Source organism: Globicephala melas, chromosome 8 (assembly GCF_963455315.2).
Source record: "Globicephala melas chromosome 8, mGloMel1.2, whole genome shotgun sequence".
Taxonomy (NCBI): Eukaryota; Metazoa; Chordata; class Mammalia; order Artiodactyla; family Delphinidae; genus Globicephala; species Globicephala melas.
In genome coordinates, this window is record NC_083321.1 from 53,672,757 (window position 1) to 53,694,135 (window position 21,379).

At 49.7% G+C, this 21,379-nt stretch overlaps 1 long non-coding RNA gene across 1 annotated transcript; it reads right to left on the minus strand.

Moving 5' to 3' along the window:
- Positions 1 to 2,818: 2,818 nt before the first annotated feature.
- On the minus strand, positions 2,819 to 7,765 carry LOC138842773 (uncharacterized). The gene is made up of 3 exons (XR_011377612.1): positions 7,504 to 7,765; positions 7,152 to 7,247; positions 2,819 to 2,989 (listed from the first exon to the last, which is right to left on the minus strand). It is a non-coding gene; the product is annotated as an uncharacterized lncRNA (long non-coding RNA).
- Positions 7,766 to 21,379: the final 13,614 nt, after the last annotated feature.

Genomic DNA, 21,379 nt, shown 5'->3' on the forward strand with positions numbered 1-21,379 from the left:
GGCCTCTTCCCAGACGCACCGATCCTCAGAGCTGGAGGTCCCAGCAGCCTCTGTATAGCTGAGCAGGCAGCCCAGAGGGAAGCAGGGACTCCTTCAAGAGCACACAGCTGAGCTGGAGCAGCAGCCAGGTCTTTGGTAAGTGGGCTCTGCCCACCTGTCCAAGTACCGCAAGTGCCCTAGAAGTTCTAGGGCTGCGTCTTGCTCCCATGTGGCTGCACTTGGTTTCTTCATCATAACATAGTGATGTTAACGAGACCAAGGCACTGAGCCTCCCCTCAGCCCTAAGCTGGGCCCGTCATTTCCTGACTACAGCTCCCGTCCCCAAAGACAAGTATAATCTTAAGAATACTCGGTCGAACTAGTAGATTCAGCAAAGAGATTTCCTGCCGGTAAAACTACTTCCATCTCACCTGACCCATCCCCCAACCCCCAGACCCACACAAGGGAGCAGGCGGCCCAGGTCACACCTCAGGACGATCTATCAGCAGCTTGTGAGCAATTCAAGGGCAGGATCTGGGTCGCACTCCTCCCTGGGTCCCAGCACCCAGCAGGGAGCTTCTCACAGAGGCCTCAAGGGCACTTGGTGAATGAATGAATGAATGGATGAGTGAATCACATCTCTTTTGCCCGGAATAATAGCCTCATACCTGACATGGCACAGTGCCAGGAGAGACGTGTAGGATGGATGGATAGATGATGTGCAGAGTGTCCTCCCTTTGTCCCTCCAGCTCTGTTCTCCACCTTTCCACACCCTGCTCTGGGCCCCAGAGGCCGACCTGAAGGGACTGCATCACTGGCTCAAGTGTCCTATGGCCTCTGGTTGGGTCAGCTGATGGGGAGCCCAGAAGGAGGGGGAGGGAGAGGAAGGGAGGAAGCCGCTGGGGACCTTACTGCTCAGGCTTCTCTCTGTGTGGTGCCTCAGATGGGCAGGCACATCTCTTGACAAAGGGCAGAGCTCTTGTCAGGTCCTCTCTCCCCAGGTTCCATTAACATCTCCTCCCTCACCCCTCAGGGTCCAGGAACTATCCACCTGGCTGTTCCTAACGCTCAGGCATTGCGGGGTCCTGTGTGCTTTCCCTTCACACACACACCCATCTTTATAAACTGTCTCTTTATTAAGCCCACCTTGAATTAGCCTGAATGAAGTGTGAATCTCTGTTCTACTGGGACTCTGTCTGATACACATGGGTAACTGGTTAGATGATTGGATGGATGGATGGAAGGATGGAACTAGTATAATGCAGTCGTTAAGAGCCCAAGTCTTGTAGCCTGGATTTGTATCCTAGCTCTACCACTTACTAGATATCTGAACTTGGACAAGTTATATAATATCTCTAAGATTTTTGTTTTCTCAGCTGTAAAATGGGAATAAAAATAGTAACTTACAGGGCTGTTGTGAGGATCGAATGTGATAATAAAGCAAAGACTTGAGTATCTTGCTTGGCACACAGTTAGTGCTCCGTAAATGGTCACCCTTGCCACCATGGCTGGAGGGTCATCTGGTAAGACGAGGGCTCGCATGCTGTCCTTGGCTGGAGCCACCTGAAGTTCATGAACGAGGAGGTCAAGCCAGGTCTGGGTGTAAAACATCTGTGAGTTCTTTCCCTGGGGGCCACCAGATTCCCTCTCTTCCCCCAGCCTGGCTATGGACAGCGCTAGCGCCGTTCTCCCTCCTGCCCTCAGAGCTGGGTGGGCAGACAGCTCTCTCTGCTGGGCATGCCCGTGGCTTGGTCCTCTTCCTCTGGAGTTAGGGGAGGAGAGCATGGCTGAGTCCTCGGTGACATAAGTGACTATGACAGTTCAGAGGAAGCCTCTAGACACTGCAGCCCCTAGCAAGCTTCCCACTCCCACCTGTAGGAGGTCCAATTAAGGTCAAGAGCCACAGGGCTTTCTCTCAAGGGGCATCCCAGAATATGAGCCCCCTGGTGAGGCTGAGAGGGGCCCCCAGAATCTCCCCCTTTAGAGGCCTGCCTGAGGCCTCTCCCTGGTCACCAGGAGGGCAGCCTCCTACCCGAGAAGAGCAGCCCTGGACCCCCTGCCCCCTCACTTGGAGCCTGCAATGCCCACGCACGGTGCACCCACGCACGCTCCCTCCCACCCCTACAGTCAGTGGAAGTTCACTGAGGCCCCCTCTGAGCCAAGGGCCGCCCCAGGCACGGGGAACGCAGATGAGGCAGACGTGGTACCAGCCTTCTGTGCACACAGCACACAGCCAGAGGCGGTCACAGCAGGAAACAGGTGTGTTCAAGCCCCCCCCCCCACTTTATGGTTGTGAACAGTGAGTCCCAGAGAGTGGAGGGACATGCCCAAGGCCACCCAGCACTTGGGGGCAGAGCCTCTGCCAGCCCGGGATTCCCAAGCACCAGGCCAGTGTCTGTCCACCTCCTGAGTCCCTGTGAGTTGCAGGGAAGGAGACAAAATGGGTTGTGGCTTGAGGTCAGGAAACTGAAGGGCTTTGGAAACTGACCTGAGTTCAAGGCCCCGCCCTACTGCTGACTTGCTGGGAGGAGTTGGCGGGTCACCTGATCTCTCTCTCTCGGTCTCGATTTCCTCAGCTTTGAAATGAGAATAATTCCTTCATTGCAGAGGATTCCCACGAGGCTACAGCAAGAACATCCTAAGATGTGCCTGAATAACATGTATTCGGTTGAACTGTAATAAATTGTCATTTTTTCGAATAATAATTTCCCCTAATAATTATCATACTATCAAATGACAATAAATTATCGTTTATTAATTAGCATAATCATCATCAACCACATGCCTCTCGTACATATTACTTTATCTCTCAGCCTCCTTACCCCCATCCCCACACAAAAAAACAGATAATATGCAGAGCGCTCTCTGTGAGAACTGGCACATAGTAGGTGCTCACTAAAGTTTCCTCCTGCTCCTTCCCCTCCTCATGCAGGCACTTCTTCCGTGGAAGGCTACAAGAGAAGCCGTCCTCTTTTCTGAGTATCACAGCCCCATGGAGATGAAGATGAAACTGTGATTGAGACATGGGAGAAGAGTAAATAAAGATCTAAAATCATCTTCTCAGAAAAGTTTAAAAAGTTAAAAGAAAAAGAAACACACACACACACACACACACACACACGGTCATGTTTTTAAAAACATGCACAGTGCAAAACCTGCACAGTGAAAACCTATCAAGTCACGATGGGCTCAGGGACAGGAGACCAGAACACTGTGGATGGCGCCTCTCCCCGCTCCACTCCCTCTGTCAACCCTCTCCCAGACTCCCGGAGGAGGATTTAGCAAGAAAGTCAGTTCATTGTGTTCTAGGTCACAGCTGAGCAAACAACCAAAGTGTCCTTTTGGCAGTTGGATGCCACGTGGAGCCACAGCAGAACTGAAGATTCCAGATCTGGGAGGACCCCAGCGTCTCTAAGTCCAGCCTCCTGCCTCTAGATGGGTAGCTCTCACACGCTGAGGGCAGAGGCTGGTGCTCTCCCAAGATGGCGATGCCACCCCACCTCTAATGCTGCCTGCAGGGCTTTCTCTCAGGCCAGTCAGGAAGTCCTTCCTTTTGTCCCACCACAGCCTTTCCTTCCTTTATCCATTAATCAATAGCCCCTGACAACATCTCTATGGTGGCCTCATGTGTGCTGGTAAAGGGGACCCGAGGACCAACAGAATGGCCCGTACACTCCCCATCTGTCTCACTGGATTGTCGTTGCCTGTTTAGCATCAATCTCCCCACCACCTTGATCCCAGGTGAGGCTAGACCCAGGTGAAGGCAGGACCCAGGTGTCACAGGGTGCATGGAAAGTACTCCCTAAATAGCTGTTCAATGTTAAATGAATGGGGGCTTCCCTGGTGGCACAGTGGTTGAGAGCCCGCCTGCCGATGCAGGGGACACGGGTTCGGGCCCTGATCTGGGAAGATCCCACATGCCATGGAGTGGCTGGGCCTGTGAGCCATGGCCGCTGAGCCTGCGCATCCAGAGCCTGTGCTCCGCAACGGGAGAGGCCACAACAGTGAGAGGCCCACGTACCGCAAAAATAAATAATAATAATAAATATTAAATGAATGGGTAAACGAATGAATGAATAGCCATGCTCCAGAGGAACAAGATGCTCCCTGCTTCACAGGGAGCCCACGTCTCTGGAAGGAACAGGTTGGAGGTGGTGAGCAGCTGGCCCCCTAGGTCTCCTTCTGCCACTGGGGAGGCGCTATCCATTGGAGAGGCCGTGAGCCTTCCCACACACGCCTGGGCTCCAAACCAGGTGCTGGGGGATCTCCAGGTCTGGAAATTCCCCTGTGCATGGCACTGGGCTTTCCTGTTCCACCCCACAACTCCCACGGGTCTGGACGTTCTCAGCACCATTTCTTAGAAGGAGATATTGCCTTGTGAAAACAAGTTCTGGAATTCACTACGGGAAGTGGCCGTGTAAACAAGGGGGAAAGACCCTGACTGAAGAGCCAAGATCTCCAGGTCTGATCCCACTGCAGCAATTACAGGCACGGGCTGCAGGGTCGGACAGACCTGTTTTCAACTCCAGCTCTACTGCTTAGGAGCTGTCAGACTTTTGGCAAGTCATTCACCTCACTGAGCCCCGGTTTCCTCTTTTTAAGAAGGGATTATAGTATCTGCCTCAGCAGATTCCTATGAGGATTATACGAGGAGCCAGTAAGGCTGATATTCAGCTGACCTACAAAGATTCTAACTCACTGCTTGGTAAATAGCTGCTCCTCAGACCCCCCTGAGTGCCCCTCCCACCCAGCACATCACCCACTGTCCCCATGATTCAGCAACTAAAGGGTTAACATCTGGCCCAGTAGAGGGTCTCCGGGGCCCTGGTGACCCTTCTGACTGGTTGGTGTCCATTTAAACTAATGGGTGTGAGTAAATGCTTTGTAAACTGCCAGGTGCTGGTTAATCCCCAGATGTCTTACCGGCAAGGCATGCTCTCCACTCCCAAACTGAACTGAGTTCCGTTAAATCCGTCCCAGGAATTGGCTCCCAGATGATCTGACCAGATGATCTGACCTCTGCCCAGATGATCCAGGCAGCTTCCACACCCAGTCTGTCCCCTGTCTGGCAATTCTCTAACTCCCCCAATCCATCCCTCTCACTCCTCTGCTAAGCTGGCACAAGCTCCCCACTGGCTTCTGGACTCCCGTGGTTCCCTCCATTTCATCCTCACATTGGACAGAGCCACTTCCAAAAGCAGGGGTCTCTCTTTGACCCCTTGATGAGATGTCCACCTTCACTGACATCCCTCAGTGACGGCTGTCACAGCTGGGGTTCCTGGGGAAGGAGATTTTTTTTTTTTTTTGCAGTACGCGGGCCTCTTACTGTTGTGGCCTCTCCCGTCACGGAGCACAGGCTCCGGACGCGCAGGCTCAGCGGCCATGGCTCACGGGCCCAGCCGCTCCGCGGCATGTGGGATCTTCCCGGACCGGGGCACGAACCCACGTCCCCTGCATCGGCAGGCGGACTCTCAACCACTGCGCCACCAGGGAAGCCCCGGAAGGAGATTTTGAGATGCATATTTGCTAGCAGGAGGTTTATTGGGGATTGATCTCAAGATGAATACCTGTGTTGGGGGGTAAATGAAGCAGGGCTGGGCAGAGGGACAAGTTAGTCTGTTATGCAGACCCCATGCAGGTCTCAGCCCACCTCTAGGGAGCTCTGGAGCTGGAATGACCTTTCACGGTTGTGCCGAGTTGAGGCGAAGAGCCCTTTACCCTGCATACGGAGCAGTCATCGGATGCAGGCTGGGCCAGGGAAGGGGAGTGACATTAGATGAGGAGGGTCTCCTAAGGCAATGGCAGGAAGGGGAGTCTCAGCGGCCAGCTGTCAACCATCAGAGGGGTGAGTGAATGCTCCAGGCTGAGGGGGAGGCGCCAGCGTCTGGGGAGGGCGCCGTAGCACCCCCTACAAAGGTGCTTTGGGTCAAGCAGATCCTCAGGAAGGTTTTTGTACAGGATGAAAAGAATCAGCCTCCACTGCCTTCAGGACACACTGTGAATGTCTCTCTAGCACATGAGGCGCTGCATGGTCTGCTCCTAACATCCTCTACTCTCCGCTCTCTTCTCTCACCCCTCCCCACTTGCTCCCAACTTTCTAACCATATTGTGCTGCTTGCAGTGTGCCAAGCTCAACATGCTATTTCACACCTCTCTGCTTCTGCACATGTTATTTCATCTGCCTGGAATGCCTTGAAATGGAAAAAAGAAATCCTTTTCTCTTCTTCCAGCCCCTTCCTACTCCTCCATCAAGACTCTGGCTGAATTCTGCCTCCCCTGGGAAACCTTCTACCACCGACAGGCTGGTACTTTTCTTTTCCCTCTTCCAGGCTTTGCCCTTACTGGCTGCCGTTCCCTGAGACTCTCCTACTCAGGTGCCACAAATGCATCCTGAGTGACCGAGGGCCCTCGTGGCACCTGGCCCTGTGGCTCTGAGCCTGGATGAAGATATCATGCAGATCCGCACCCAGCACCTGTACCCTGGGCATGGTGGGGGCACGAGGTTTGGGGGCAGTAGTAGAAGGCACCGAGGCGAGCCCTGAAGTCCAACCCCCTCAGCATAGAGATGGGGAGACTGAGGCCCCGAAAGGGGACAGACTTGTCCAAGGTGAGCCCATGCCAAATCGAGGACGAGGAGCAGGTAGGTCTCCAGGCTCTGCAGAAGGAGGGCAGGCACTGTTGTATCTGTCTCACAAAAGAAGAGACCAAGGTCCAAGAAGAGGCAGAAACTTGCTAGGATCACCAAGAGAGTCTGTGACAGACCATCTCTCTGGCTTGGGCTCCCCCGTGGCTGCCTGGGCCTAGAGGCTTCTCTGGAGGAGTAGCAGCCGGGACCCTGATCCCCGCCCCTAGCGACACTGGGATGAGTCACACTTCCTGAGGCCACTGGGCAGTGTCTCCTGACTGGAGAAGCTGCCACATTCTTCCTGACCCTGTTTCATCTGTCAAAACCCAAAACTTCCAGGAAGGGAGGCCTGCAAGGCACTTATTATCCACCCACGGTGAGTCTGAGGAAGAAATTGGGCTCAGAAAGGGGGAGTGGTTGCTCCACGACCCCACCACAACCCCTGCCTGGCCTGGCTGGGCGGACCTTGACCCCCAGCCCGTTCTCTCTCAGGAGAGACAAAGAGAGGCAGAAACAGACACCAGCTCAGAGGGGAGACCGCACTCACCTGGGAAAGTCGGGCAGTAGGGAGGAGACAGCCACAACCACCTGGCAGACAGTGGCAGCCTTACCTCTCAACAGGTCGGAAGGAAGCCTTTGAGAACTGGGAGAAGAAAGAGCTTGGATTTGCACACCCGCCAGCTGTGCTCCCATCCGACCCCGCTGTTCCCTCAGGCACCCCCTCCCAGACCCCAGCGTCCATCATCCCAGTTGCTGCACCCACTGGCCCTACCCTGTGGCTCAGGGCACAGCATCAGACACCTCTAACTCGACGCCATCTCTCCTGCATTTGTGCCTTTGCACCTGCTGTTGTCTGCCCGGAATGCTGTCCCCTCCTTGTCTCTCTAACTCTAACTCACCTTTTATTTCTTCAGCTGAGGCTTCTCTGAGAGGCTTCCTGGGTCCTCCCATGTGGCCCTTCCTTCTCCTTGAAGCCAATCAGATGCCACCTGCTCCAGCTTCTCCCAGCCCAGGTGCCTCCTTCCCTCCGTCATAGTGCAGGTCACACTCTGGTCACTGCCTGTGTCTGCTTCCCCCCAAAGGCCAGAAGCCTCTAGAAAACAGGGTTGGGCTCTGACTTAAGCAACATCCACAAATGCAGCAAAGAGCTGACCACAAATGATCGACTCATTCATTCATTCCACAAATAATGACCGAACACTACGTGCCAGGGACTGTTCTAGGTGCAGGAGATAGAGCAGGGAACAACACAGACAAAATGCCTGCTGCATGACTATCATTCTATGAGAATGGGGAGAGGGAAGGGGGGCAGGTGAGAGTGAAAATATAATAGTCCAAATAAGTTTGGATGGGGACGGGTGTTATGAAGAAAGTAGAAGTGTTTATTGGATGGGAACTGCAGACAGGGAGACAGGGGTTCCAGACAGGTATGGTGAGCTGGGGGAGGTAAATTCCAGACCCACCCAGCTGTAGGTCCCCCATTACACGCCCTCTCCAGTTCCGCCAGGCGCTGGGGGGAGGAGGCGTGTAGGAAGGAAGGCTTGGGCCCCCCCTGGAAGTGCCAGACGTCTCTCCCACCCACAGACACGCTTCCTGGCTCTCCAGGAATGCGATTCAGCAACAGTTACTGAGCAGTTAGTTCTGAAAAAGTCACAGTAGCTGCCATTTATGGTCGGCCTAGAGAGTCCCAGGGGCAGAGCTGGCTGCCCTCTCTCAAGGAGCCTCTCAACAGCCTGGTGAGGTGGGCACTTGTCCAGGGTCACACAGCTGGTCCCAGACCCGGCCGGGATCTGAGCCCAGGGCTGGTGACCCATGTGCTTCCCACACCCCTACAGACCCCCAGAGGCTTGGAGGGCAAGCGAGTGGTCCCAGTGGTGAAAGGAGCCAGGGCATGAGTCTGGATTCGGAGGTCCTAATCCCAGCATGGGTTTTTTGAGTTGGGAGGGGCCCCTTAACTCCTCTGGGCCTCCGTTGCTCTGTGTCGAGAGGAGCCATTAGCCCAGCCCACCTGCAGGGGGTGCTGTGAACATCAGGTGAAATATAGTGGGCAAGCATCTGGGGAAATACCACACGACACACCAGCCAGTCCCTCCGCCCCGAGAACCCCCAGGCTACCCTCCCTACCCCTCCAACCCTGCCCTGGTGTTGGCTGGGGCCAAGCAGGCTGGCCACACACGGCAGGGCTGCTGCTGAACCTGGGCAGGGGCGAAGACCTCTGTGAACTCTGACCACCTCGTAGCCTGGCAGGTAGAAAGCCAGTGTCAAGGCCAGGGGTGGGGCTGAGAGCCGGATTGCTAGTCTGGGGAAAGGTGAAGGCCAAGTCAAGGGTCAGGTGTCCTGCAGGTTCACGCTGAAGCAGGATGACTCAGGGACATCCCCGCCCCCTCCCCTGAGAGAGCCAGCTGCCGTTCCCATGCATGGAGGGGAGGCAAAGCTAGCATTTGCTAAGGGCCTACTATGTGCTGGGGCTTTCTCAGGCATTACTTAATTTAATCTACTATTAAAGTGCAGAAATGTTAAGTAACTAGCTCGATGTTGCGTAATGAGCGTATTCATTTCCTGTGGCTGCTATAATCAACTACACACACTGGCTGGCTTAAACAACGGAATTTACTTTCTCATGGTTCTGCAGGCTAGAAGTCTGAGGTCAAGGTGTTGGCAGGGTTGGTTCTTCGGGGACTCCTCCTCTTGGTTTGCCGGTGACCATCTTCATGTTCACGTGGCGCTCTCCCTCTATATGTGTCTGTGTCCAAATTTCCTCTTCTAAGAAGGGCACCAGTCATGTTGGAATTGAATCCACCCTAGTGATCTTATTTTAATTTAATTACCTCTCTAAAGACTGTATTTCCAAAAACAGGCATTCTGAAGTACTGGGGGTTAGGACTTGAACATATGGACTTAGGGGGAACTCAGTTCAGCCTATAACAATGGATAAGTGGCAGAACCAGACTGAATTTGGATCTTCCTGGCTCAAAAACCTACCCTCTTTCTATCATACCACACATTATACTTCCTCTCCCCTGAATCCAAGGCTGATTTCTCATCAGCCTGCCACAAGGGGAGCTAGCATGTCCTGAGCATCTACTGAATACTAGGTGCTTTGCCCCCATGATTGCATTTAATACAACTTAAGAGGTGGGCACCTTGAAGAAGCTGAAGCTAAGAGAAGGGAAGTGGGGCTTCCCTGGTGGCGCAGTGGTTAAGAATCCGCCTGCCAATGCAGGGGACACGGATTCGAGCCCTGGTCTGGGAAGATCCCACATGCCGCAGAACAACTGAGTCCGTGCACCACAACTACTGACCCTGTGCTCTAGAGCCCACGAGCCATAACTACTGAGCCCATGTGCCACAACTACTGAAGTACGTGCGCCTAGAGCCTGTGCTCCGCAACAAAGAGAAGCCACCGCAATGAGAAGCCCGTGCACCGCAACGAAGAGTAGCCCCCGCTCACCGCAACGAAGAGTAGCCCCCTCTCGCCACAACTAGAGAAAGCCCGCACACGGCAACGAAGACCCAATGCAGCCAAAAATAAATAATAAATTAACTAAATAAATAAAAATTAAAAATAAATAAATAAAATAATAATAAAAAATACCATACACTTAAATAAAATAAATTTAAAAAATAAAAAAGAGAGAGAGAAGGGAAGTGGCCCAAGGGCACACAGGGGAGTTAGTAGCTGAGGCAGGGCATGAACTCTGGCGTCTGACCTGCTCCACTCTGCCACACTGCTGCCCCGCCTGGGGCAATAATCACACTGCTTGACCACGGCCACACAGCAGTATGGTGGCATGGCCAAATGGAGGTTGGCACTCCTGGCTAGGGCACTTGCCGTTGAATTGCTGGAGTGCCCCACGGAATAGGGAGCACTAGAGGAAATTAAGGGAAATGACCATTTACAAACCAAAACAGAAGTACATCTATCTTTTTATACTCAGTGAAGCAGTCCCGATGCATACAGTCTGAACACCAGTCCTATTCTCTACCATCAGTCATTCTTTTGGGAGTTAGGACCATCACTAAAAGTCAGAGTGGAAAACTGCCAGGAACTCCTCCTGACCTAGAAGGTGCTTGACAAGAAGGAGTTTCCTTCCTTTGAAAATAAAAGCCGCGTCTAAGGAGTTACAGCTAAGAGAAGAGGGTACAGGGCTGGAAGGGCCTGAGAAATCCCTCTGTCCAAGCCCCTCACTGTACAGATGGGAGACTGATGCCAGGGACAAGGATCTGCCTGGCTTGTGCATGGAGCTGGGCCAGAGCCAGGGCTGGCACTCCAGACTGCCTGACCACTTCTGCCCAAGTGCCCTGGCCCCACTAGAACCAGCTTTCCAGGCCCACCCATTGCCTCACCCCATGGGAACTGCATGTGAGTTCAACAGCCTCTTGGTCTGCTGATTTCCCCTGGAGAGAAGAAGCCCAGAACAGGGCACAGTCGCAACCTTCCCTGACCCGGGCTGGCAGCGATCCCTGGAGGAGACGATTCATCCACCTGCCTGTCCAGGACCAGGCCAGCTGACCATGCTGTTGACCACAGTGTCTGGATGGGCCCCTATCCATGAGTGAGAGGGCAGAGGCCTCGTGGCATAATTGGAACTCCCTCCACCCTGAGCCCCTGTGTCAATGAAGAGGTTAAGAGCACGGACTCTGAAACCAGAGGGCCTGAATTCAAGTCGTGGCTCCACCACTTACTCAGTCCATGAACCAAACAAGTTATTTAACTTTTCTGTGCCTCAGTTTCCCTTTCTGTAAAATAGGGATGATAAGGGTAATGCCTTCCTCATAGAGTTGTGAGGATTCAATGAGTTAAGGACTGTATCTTGCCCATTGTAAGTTTCGGTAAGTTGTTAACTTTAAGTTTTATTTACTGGAGCCACCATTACAGGTGCCAACAGCGCAAAAACTAAGTTTAAGTCCCAGCTCTGCCTCTTTCTCACTGGGAGGCCCTGGACAACCTCTCTAAGCCCCAGTCTATAAAATGAGGGCTTGAGCCACACCTCCCAGGGTCCCCGGGAGCATCAAAGGTAACCATGGCATGAACCCTGGGAAACAGTCTACAAATGTTTAATTCCCGTGACTACCACCAGAAATTAAAATGAAAGCACGTTGATAGACAAGTATCCTTTTTTCTTTTAGGTATGGGGCCTGCCCTGCAGCTCCAAACAGTAGGACTTGGAGCTGGCTGGGGTGGGAGGGAGGCCCCCAGCTCTGCCACGGACAAATCACTGACCCTGGCTGCTCATCAGGGCTGAAGCATCCCTCTCTTGCGCAGTCATTCCCCGGATATTGGCTCTGGAAGCACAGAGCCCATGGCTGATGAACGTTCTTCACCTGCCTGGGAAGGCACCTGAGTTCAGTCATGCATTTGCCCTGGGCATGCTCCCTTATATAAGAGCACACTGGGTCCTGCCCTGTTCTTTCACCATCTCCTCTCCCTACCTCCCTCCTCCACCTCTTCTCTGCTTCCTGCCTCCCCACGCTCAGACCATCTCACTTCCCCCGCTCAGGCTCTGGTTTTGAGGACAGACCTTGACCTCACAGCTCCTAGACCTTTGACTAGAGACACTCAGGGTTTCAGTCTTTGGGGTTAAAGGGAGAGGTTACTAAGACTAGTGGAAAAGAGCAGGGGTTTGCAGGCTTTCCGCACTGAAGTGTCTGGGGGCCTGTCGCCTGGTGCGGGTGACCATCGTTTGTGCATGGGGGTGGGCAGACGAGTTGTGAGAAAGGAGGCTGGATGGGCAGACGGAGCCCCCCTCATGATCCCTCAAGAACTTTAAGAAGCTAAGACAGGCAGAGGCTAGGGGGCAAAGCCCTAATGTGCTGCTCCCTGGGACCAGAGCCCCCTCAGAAGGTCCACCGTGGCCCAGCATGGGGCGTGCACAGGGCACCTCTTAGCAGGTGAGCTAGAGCTGCATCAGCGGCTCTGAGGGATGTTACGGCAGCTGTGAGCCTGGAGGGGCATGGCCAAATGCTCCACGTCTCTCAGGTCCTCAGCCCTTGGTTTAAATCTCCCTCTAGCCACTCGCAAGCCATCCAACCGCTCCCTCTTTCTGAGCCTCAGTTTCTCCAAGTCTAACATCGGACTAACAATAACAGCTACTTTGTTGGAGCGTTCACAGACGCGATGCTGGCAATCGTGACGTTTAGCACGGTGCCTGGCACACAGCAGGAGCTCCATTAATATCACTCCTCTTCCTTGCCCTCTGCTCCATTATCCTCTGCTCTCGGGACAGGTGTGTGAACTGAGCACCCCAATTATTCAACAAGGCTTTACTGACCATCTCCTTCTAAAATGTTTATTTAAGAGATGATGATGATGATTATTGATCATAATAAACACTGAACAATTACTACATGTCCAGAATCATGTGAACCGCTTTGCATAAGTGAATCCATTGAATTCCCTCCACTGCCTTGCAAGGTAATAATTTCCTTATTTTACAGAAAAGGAAATGGAGTCTTTAAGGAGATCAGAGGAAGCACAGAGCCAAAATGCCATCCCCTTCTTCTGGCTGTTCCCACCGTATTTTGGGGTCGGTCGTTTTCCTGGCAGCATCCCTGCTCGGTCCACCTCCCAGGGCACGAGGCAGTGATTAGCTAAGGGACACAGCCTGAAAGAGCATGGGCCTCAGAATCAGAGAGTAGGGCTGGAGTCCTGGCTCCCCCATCTGTGAGCTGAGTGACTTTGGGCAAGTTGTTTTACCTCTCCGAGCCCCAGTTTCCTCATCTAAACAACAGAGATAAGATGCTATAATGGATGTGTGCACTCAGCCCAGAGCCTGACCTAACTGCCTCTTTCCTTCTCTTCATCTCACACAGGGGTACGAGAATGCTTTGTTCACATGACCTTGCTTTGGTCATGTAAGGAAGAATTAACCAGAACTCTCCGCTCAGCTGATGGACCCAGAATGTAACGATCTGGCACCCTCTGAAGAATGAACCCTGAACATCGCCATCTTCAGAAACCCCAAGCATGGTTCCTGTCGTTCTAGACCAAAGCAAATGCCTCTTGGTAGTCTAGAACTAGGGAGATCGGGAATTTACGAAGGAGACTCCCTGATGACTCAGAGCCCAAAGGAGTAGATTCTAGCTGTGGCTCTGCCCCAACATCCTGTGTGACCCTGGACAAGACCCTACCCTCTTTGAGCCTCAGTTTCCTCATCTGTAAAATCCGGGCTTCAAAGGCAGTTCAGCGCACCCTGATTATAGACAGTTGCTCCTGAAGGGTGTTTGTTCCCTCCCCCAGGGCCTAACCCTGAGTACTGATGCATGCCAGGCCAGGGCAGAGGCTCTGTCCTCTGGGCCCCCAGGAAAATAAGCCCCAAAGCCCGGATAGTTGAAGTAAAATAACCCAACCAGGTCTCCCCATGAGAACCCCAGGACAGCTGCTTGGTTGCAAAGAGACTTACTCAGGTCAGAGGGAGCAACATGTTCACGTTCACAGTCACGTTCACGGTCTCATTGCTTCCAACCCGCAGACGGGTCAGGCAGGGCCTCTTATCAACACTTTATAAAACATCAACCCAGAAGTCAGAGAAAGGGCTTCATCAGCTTGCTTGAGGTCACAGCTGGGAAGTGGTGGAACTGAATATTCTCTCTTGTCGCACGAATCTGCATCCTGTAAATCAGATCACTATATTTTCATGATTCCAACATCCTATGACTCTGATGGTAACAGTCTCTGTTCCAAACGCCGGTTACTGTCCCTAACACCACGGTGGTTCTGTTATGCTTCCAACATTCGCTGAGTCGAAAAGCGCATCCTTCTACAAATACTCATCGAGTGCCTATGATGTGCTAGGTCCTGAGCTGGATGCCAGGACACAACAACCAGCACAGGAGAGTCCCTAGACTCACAGGGCCTACAGTCCAGAGTCAGAGAGGACAAGCACGAGCCCATCATGACACTGCGAGGTGAAGACCATGATGGAAGAGGCAGAGGATACTGCAGACCCACGTGTAGCCGGTCAGAGAAGGCCTCCCAGAACTGCCAGCTAAGAGGCACCTGGAGGCAGAGGTGGACGTTAGGCAGAGTTCTAGTTCAAGAGAACAGCATGTGCGAAGTCTGGGACAGGGGTGGGAGCACCGTGTCCAAGGAAGTGGAGGGAGTTGCTGTGTCTGCAAAGTGGAGACACAGGACACAGGAGAGGTAGCATGGGGTCAGATTACACAGCGCTCTTTATGTCATGCTAAACGATTACAACTTTGTCTTAGAAGCAAATAGTCATGGGAAGATTTTAAAGCAGGTAGAGATAAGATCAGTATTGCATTTTAAAAGAAATCCTCTTACTGCTCTAAAGAGCTTGGTCTGGAGGTGATGATATGCAGGCGGGGAGACCTCAAGGTATTTCCATGGTCAAGGCAAGAAATGCCATCACCTGGACCAGGGTCAGGTGATGCAAACAGAGAGAAGAGGTTAGATTTGAGAAGCTTGGGGATGTACCGACTGTGGAGATGAGGGAGAGAGAGGAGAGTCTTGGAAGAGTCCCAGCTTCCTGGTTTATACAGCTGGGTGGGTGGTGGCACCTTTCCCTAAGATGAGGACTCAGGAGGGGCAGGTTAGAGTGAAAACTAAATCTTTGATTCAGGCAAATGGAGTGCAAGGCCTGTGGGACTCCCAAGTGGAGCCGATAAGCAGGCAGGTGGCCAGAGAGGTCTGACAAAGGCTGACGTGAGAGGTGCCGGCAAGAGGTACAGGTGCACATTCCTCAGCATCGGGGAGCAGCTGAAGGCGTGGGGCAGGGGTGGGGTGAGCAGCCCCAGGAACCGAGTGCAGAGTGAGAGGAGTAGGGGCTGCAGAGCACAGCCTGGGAAACAGTCACCTGTGGACTGGGGACCAAGGAAGAGCCAGCAAAGGGGACCAGGAGGGAAGCCAAGGAGCGAGTCAGCTGTGACAAATGTCATTCGGCGAGGGTTGGTGAGCCATTGTCAGCAGCTTAGCAGTAGCAAAAGGCAGTTTATGGTTTTCTAGAAGGGATGAATGGGAGGTGGGAAAGTGAAAACAATAGATCCAGACTATCATTTAAGAAGCTTAACTGATGCACAGGAAGGAACTCAGTAAATATTTCTAAGTGAATGTATTAGAGAAAGAGTTGTGGGAACGAAGAGCAGTGACTATGGAACAACTAAGCTGCAGGAGGTATTCTTTTGCACTTTTGGCTTGTTTTGTTTGAACGTGGGAGATACGAAAACAGAGGTTCTCTAATTTCCCATTGTAACCCGTTAGTGGGATGTGAAATCAGTTTACAGGGTTGTGACTACCATCATTATTCCTAATCGAACAGAATAGGAGGGAAAAGAAAATATCATAGTGTACCACCCTGGTAAGGGTAAGTACTGTTCTGTCAAACTTTGGTTTTAAATATATAGAGAGGAAGGAAGGGAGGGAGGGAGGGAGAAAGGGAGAAAGAAAGAAAAGAGAAGGAAGGAAAGGAAAAGAAAAGAAAGAAAGAGGGAGGGAGGGAGGGAGGGAAGGAAGGAAGGGAGAAAGAAAGAAAAAAGAAAGAAAGAAAGAGAGGAAGAAAGGAAGACAGAAAGAAAGAAAGAAAGAAAGAGAAAAGAAATCTGAAAATCCCTTGATAGAATTTCTTTCCTTATGGATCAGATTCTAATGTTTTGTTGGGGTTTTCTTGACTATTTGACTTTTATTTATTTTTTTATACAGCAGGTTCTTATTAGTTATCTATTTTATACATAACAGTGTATACATGTCAATCGCAATCTCCCAATTCATCACACCACCACCACCATCACCACCCCACCTTCCCCCCTTGGTGTCCATACGTTTGTTCTTTACATCAGTGTCTCAATTTGTGCCCTGCAAACCGGTTCATCTATATGATTTTTCTAGGTTCCACATATATGCATTAATATATGATATTTGTTTTTCTCTTTCTGACTTACTTCACTCTGTATGACAGTCTCTAGCTTCATCCACGTCTCTACAAATGACCCAATTTCGTTCTTTTTATGGCTGAGTAATACTCCATTGTATATACGTACCACATCTTCTTTATCCAGTCGTCTGTCGATGGGCATTTAGGTTGCTCCCCTGACCTGGTTATTGTAAATAGTGCTGCAATGAACATTGGGGTGCATGTGTCTTTTTGTATTATGGTTTTCTCTGGGTATATGCCCAGTAGTGGGATTGCTGGATCATATGGTAATTCTATTTTTAGTTTTTTAAGGAACCTCCATACTGTTCTTCATAGTGGCTGTATCAATTTACATTCCCACCAACAGTGCAAGAGGGTTCCCCTTTCTCCACACCCTCTCCAGCATTTGTTGTTTGCAGATTTTCTGATGATGCCCATTCTAACTGGTGTGAGGTGATACCTCATTGTAGTTTTGATTTGTATTTCTCTAATAATTAGTGATGTTGAGCAGCTTTTCATGAGCTTCTTGGCCATCTGTATGTCTTCTTTGGAGAAATGTCTATTTAGGTCTTCTGCCCACTTTTGGATTGGGTTGTTTGTTTTTTTTAATACTGAGCTGCATGAGCTGTTTATATATTTTGGAGATTAAGCCTTTGTCCATTGATTCGTTTGCAAATATTTTCTCCCGTTCTGACGGTTGTGTTTTCATCTTCTTTGTAGTTTCCTTTGCTTTGCAAAAGCTTTTAAGTTTCATTAAGTTCCATTTGTTTATTTTTGTTTTTATTTCCATTACTCTAGGAGGTGGATCAAAAAAGATCTTGCTGTGATTTCTGTCAAAGAGTGTTCTTCCTATGTTTTCCTCTAAGAGTTTTATAGTGTCTGGTCTTACATTTAGATCTCTAATCCATTTTGAGTTTATTTTTGTGTATGGTGTTAGGGAGTGTTCTAATTTCATTCTTTTACGTGTAGCTGTCCAGTTTTCCCAGCACCACTTATTGAAGAGTCTGTCTTTTCTCCATTGTATATCCTTGCCTCCTTTTTCATAGATTAGTTGACCATAGGTGTGTGGGTTTATCTCTGGGCTTTCTATCCTGTTCCATTGATCTATATTTCTGTTTTTGTGCCAGTACCATATTGTCTTAATGACTGTAGCTTTGTAGTATAGTCTGAAGTCAGGGAGTCTGATTCCTCCAGCTCCATTTATTCCCCTCAAGTCTGCTTTGGCTATTCAGGGTCTTTTGTGTCTCTATACAAATTTTAAGATCTCTTTGTTCTAGTTCTGTAAAAAATGCCATTGGTAATTTGATAGGGATTGCATTGAACGTGTAGATTGCTTTGGGTAGTATAGTCATTTTCGCAATATTGATTCTTCCAATCCAAGAATATGGTATATCTCTCCATCTGTTTGTATCACCTTTAATTTCTTTCATCAATGTCTTATAGTTTTCTGCATACAGGTCTTTTGTCTCCCTAGATAAGTTTATTCCTAGGTATTTTATTCTTTGTGTTGCAGTGGTAAATGGGAGTCTTTCCTTAATTTCTCTTTCAGATTTTTCATCATTAGTGTATAGGAATGTAAGAGATTTCTATGCATTAATTTTGTATCCTGCAACTTTACCAAATACATTGATTAGCTCTAGTAGTTTTCTGGTGGCATCTTTAGGATTCTCTATGTATACTATCATGTCATCTGCAAACAGTGACAGTTTTACTTCTTCTTTTCCAATTTGTATTCCTTTTATTTCTTTTTCTTCTCTGATTGCCATGGCTAGGACTTCCAAAACTATGTTGAATAATAGTGGCGAGAGTGGACATCCTTGTCTTGTTCCTGATCTTAGAGGAAATGTTTTCAGTTTTTCACCATTGGGAATGATGTTTGAGGTGGGTTTGTCATATATGGCCTTTATTATGTTGAGGTAGGTTCCCTCTATGCCCACTTTCTGGAGAGTTTTTATCATAACTAGGTGTTGGATTTTGTCAAAAGCTTTTCCTGCATCTATTGAGATGATCATATGGTTTTTCTTCTTCAATTTGTTAATATGGTGTATCACGTTGGTTGATTTGAAGAATCCTTGCATCCCTGGGATAAATCCCACTTGATCATGGTGCATGATCCTTTTAATGTGTTGTTGGATTCTGTTTGTTAGTATTTTGTTGAGGATTTTCGCATCTATATTCATCAGTGATATTGGTCTATAATTTTTTTTTCTAGTATCTTTGTCTGGTTTTGGTATCAGGGTGATGGTGGCCTCATAGAATGAGTTTGGTAGTGTTCCTTCCTCTGCAATTTTTTGGAAGAGTTTGAGAAGGATGGGTGTTAGCTCTCCTCTAAATGTTTGATAGAATTCACCTGTGAAGCCATCTGGTCCTGGACTTCTGTTTGTTGGAAGATTTTTAATCACAGTTTCAATTTCATTACTTGTGATTGGTCTGTTCATATTTTCTACTTCTTCCTGATTCAGTCTTGGAAGGTTATACCTTTCTACGAATTTGTCCATTTTACTGGCACAGAGTTGCTTGTAGTAGTCTCTTATGATGCTTTGTATTTCTGCGGTGTCCATTGTAACTCTTCCTTTTTCATTTCTAATTTTATTCATTTGAGTCCTCTCCCTCTTTTTCTTGATGAGTCTGGCTAAAGTTTTATCAATTTTGTTTATCTTCTCAAAGAACCAGCTTTAGTTTTATTGATCTTTGTTATTGTTGTCTTTGTTTCTATTTCATTTATTTCTGCTCTGATTTTATGATTTCTTTCCTTCTACTAACTTCGGGTTTTGTTAATTCTTCTTTTTCTAGGTCCTTTAGGTGTAAAGTTAGATTGTTTATTTGAGATTTTTCTTGTTTCTTGAGGTAAGCTTGTATTGCTATAAACTTCCCTCTTAGAACTGCTTTTGCTGCATCCCAAGGTTTTGGATCGTCATGTTTTTGTTGTAATTTGTCTCTAGGTATTTTTTGATTTCCTCTTTAATTTATCAGTGATCTCTTTGTTATTTAGCAACATATTGTTTAGCTTCCATGTGTTTGTAGTTTTTACGTTTTTTTCCCTGTAATTGATTTCTAATTTCATAGTGTTGTGGTCAGAAAAGATGCTTGATATGATTTCAATTTTCTTAAATTTACTGAGGCTTGATATGTGACCCAAGATGTGATCTGTCCTGGAGAATATTCTGTAGTGCACAGAAAGATTCTAATGTTTTCTGAGAGTCAGCTTCTGTGGGGGTAGTGTTCTGCAGTTCTGTTTGTCTTGGGACAGATGTAATAAATTGAGCACACAGCCCTTTGCACGCAATAACATTATCATGCAACCCAAGCTTGATAACAAAGTCCCCGAGTTCATTGGCCCTCAAGGACTAGACTAGCCAGGAAGACTTCTGCACCGGGGTGTAGATGAGCCCTCTTCCCCTACAGAGGGCGCTGTAGCCAGGGGTCAAGGAGACAATAGTCCCATGGACTTTATCATCAGGGAAACAGCCCCGCAAATATGTTGTTATTCATAAGCTGTTCTCACCCAGGTCAGTTGGCGACAAAGCCAGGCCTGGAATCCCATGTCCTGACCTCCAGTCAGGGGCTCTTTGCCTGCAGAGTGTGGTGGTAGGATACAATCTGTTTCTTGTCAGGAAGACAGAACAAAGAGGAAAGTGGGGAGGGTCCAGGTAATTGATAAGGACTGACAGGCTAAAATGAGAGAGAGACAAGAAAGAGGAGGGAACAGGGAAAGAGGGAATGAGTAGTGGGGGAGGGGGAGGGGCGTAAGGTCTCTGGAAGGAGACTGACAGGCCCTGCAGAGCCTTCCCTCCTCTCTGGGCACCTTCACTGGGGCTCTCTCAGATGAGCACCTGACCACGTAAGAGATCACCTGAGGTTCCCATGCATTTGGCACCACGGACTGTCACCTCAGCCAGCCCATAGGGCCCCACGCCCTGCAACTTGCTCTCCTTCTCTAGGAACTGTCCCTGGCTGGGTCCCCTCATGTCCTGTACCCCACCCGTACTGAGCCATTTATTGCTCTGTACTCTTCCCTCTGGGCTTTGCTGCTTCTGGGTGGAATGCCCTTAACTTTCTCTCTGATCCCATATTTCCGATCCCTCTATGTCCAGCAGGGCTCTTTCAGGCATCACCACCCTGATGACACTTTTCCTCATTGCTCCAGCTAGAACCTGACCCCTCTCTGTTCTGAATGCTCTGCACAGATTTCTATCAGAGCACCCAAAATTCTTTAGGACCTAAGACATGTCTTTAGGACCCACCCCAACTATGAGCTCTTGAAGCCCAGCATCAGACATGTGTCAGAGGTTTGATAGGCAAACATTTGTTGAATGGATGTTGGATGGATGAATGGATGGAGAGTAAAGACAGTAGGGGACTTCCCTGGTGGCACAGTGGTTAAGAATCTGCCAGCCAGTGCAGGGGGCACGAGTTCAAGCCCTGGTCTAGGAAGATATCACATACCATGGAGCAACTAAGCCCGTGTGCCACAACTGCTGAGCCTGTGCTCTACAGCCCACGAGCCACAACTACTGAGCCCATGCACTGCAACTACTGAAGCCTGCGCACCTAGAGCCCGTGCTCCACAAGAGAAGCCACCACAATGAGAAGCCCGCACACAGCAAGAAAGAGTAGCCCCCTCTTGCTGCAACTAGAGAAAGCCCGCGTGCAGCAAGGAAGACCCGATGCAACCAAAAAAAAAAAAAAAAAGACAGTAGGACAGATGGATGGAAGAATGGCCTGGGAGAAGGGGAAACATGTACCTGTAGTGGCAACACAGAGAGGTTAAAAGAGCTCTTGACTGGGAGTCTAGAAGCTTTCCTGTTCATTAGCTCTGTGACCTGGGACAAGTCACTCCCCCTCACTGGACCTCAGTCTCCCACCTGTACAGCGAGGGACATGATAAGGTAAGATGCTTGATGTC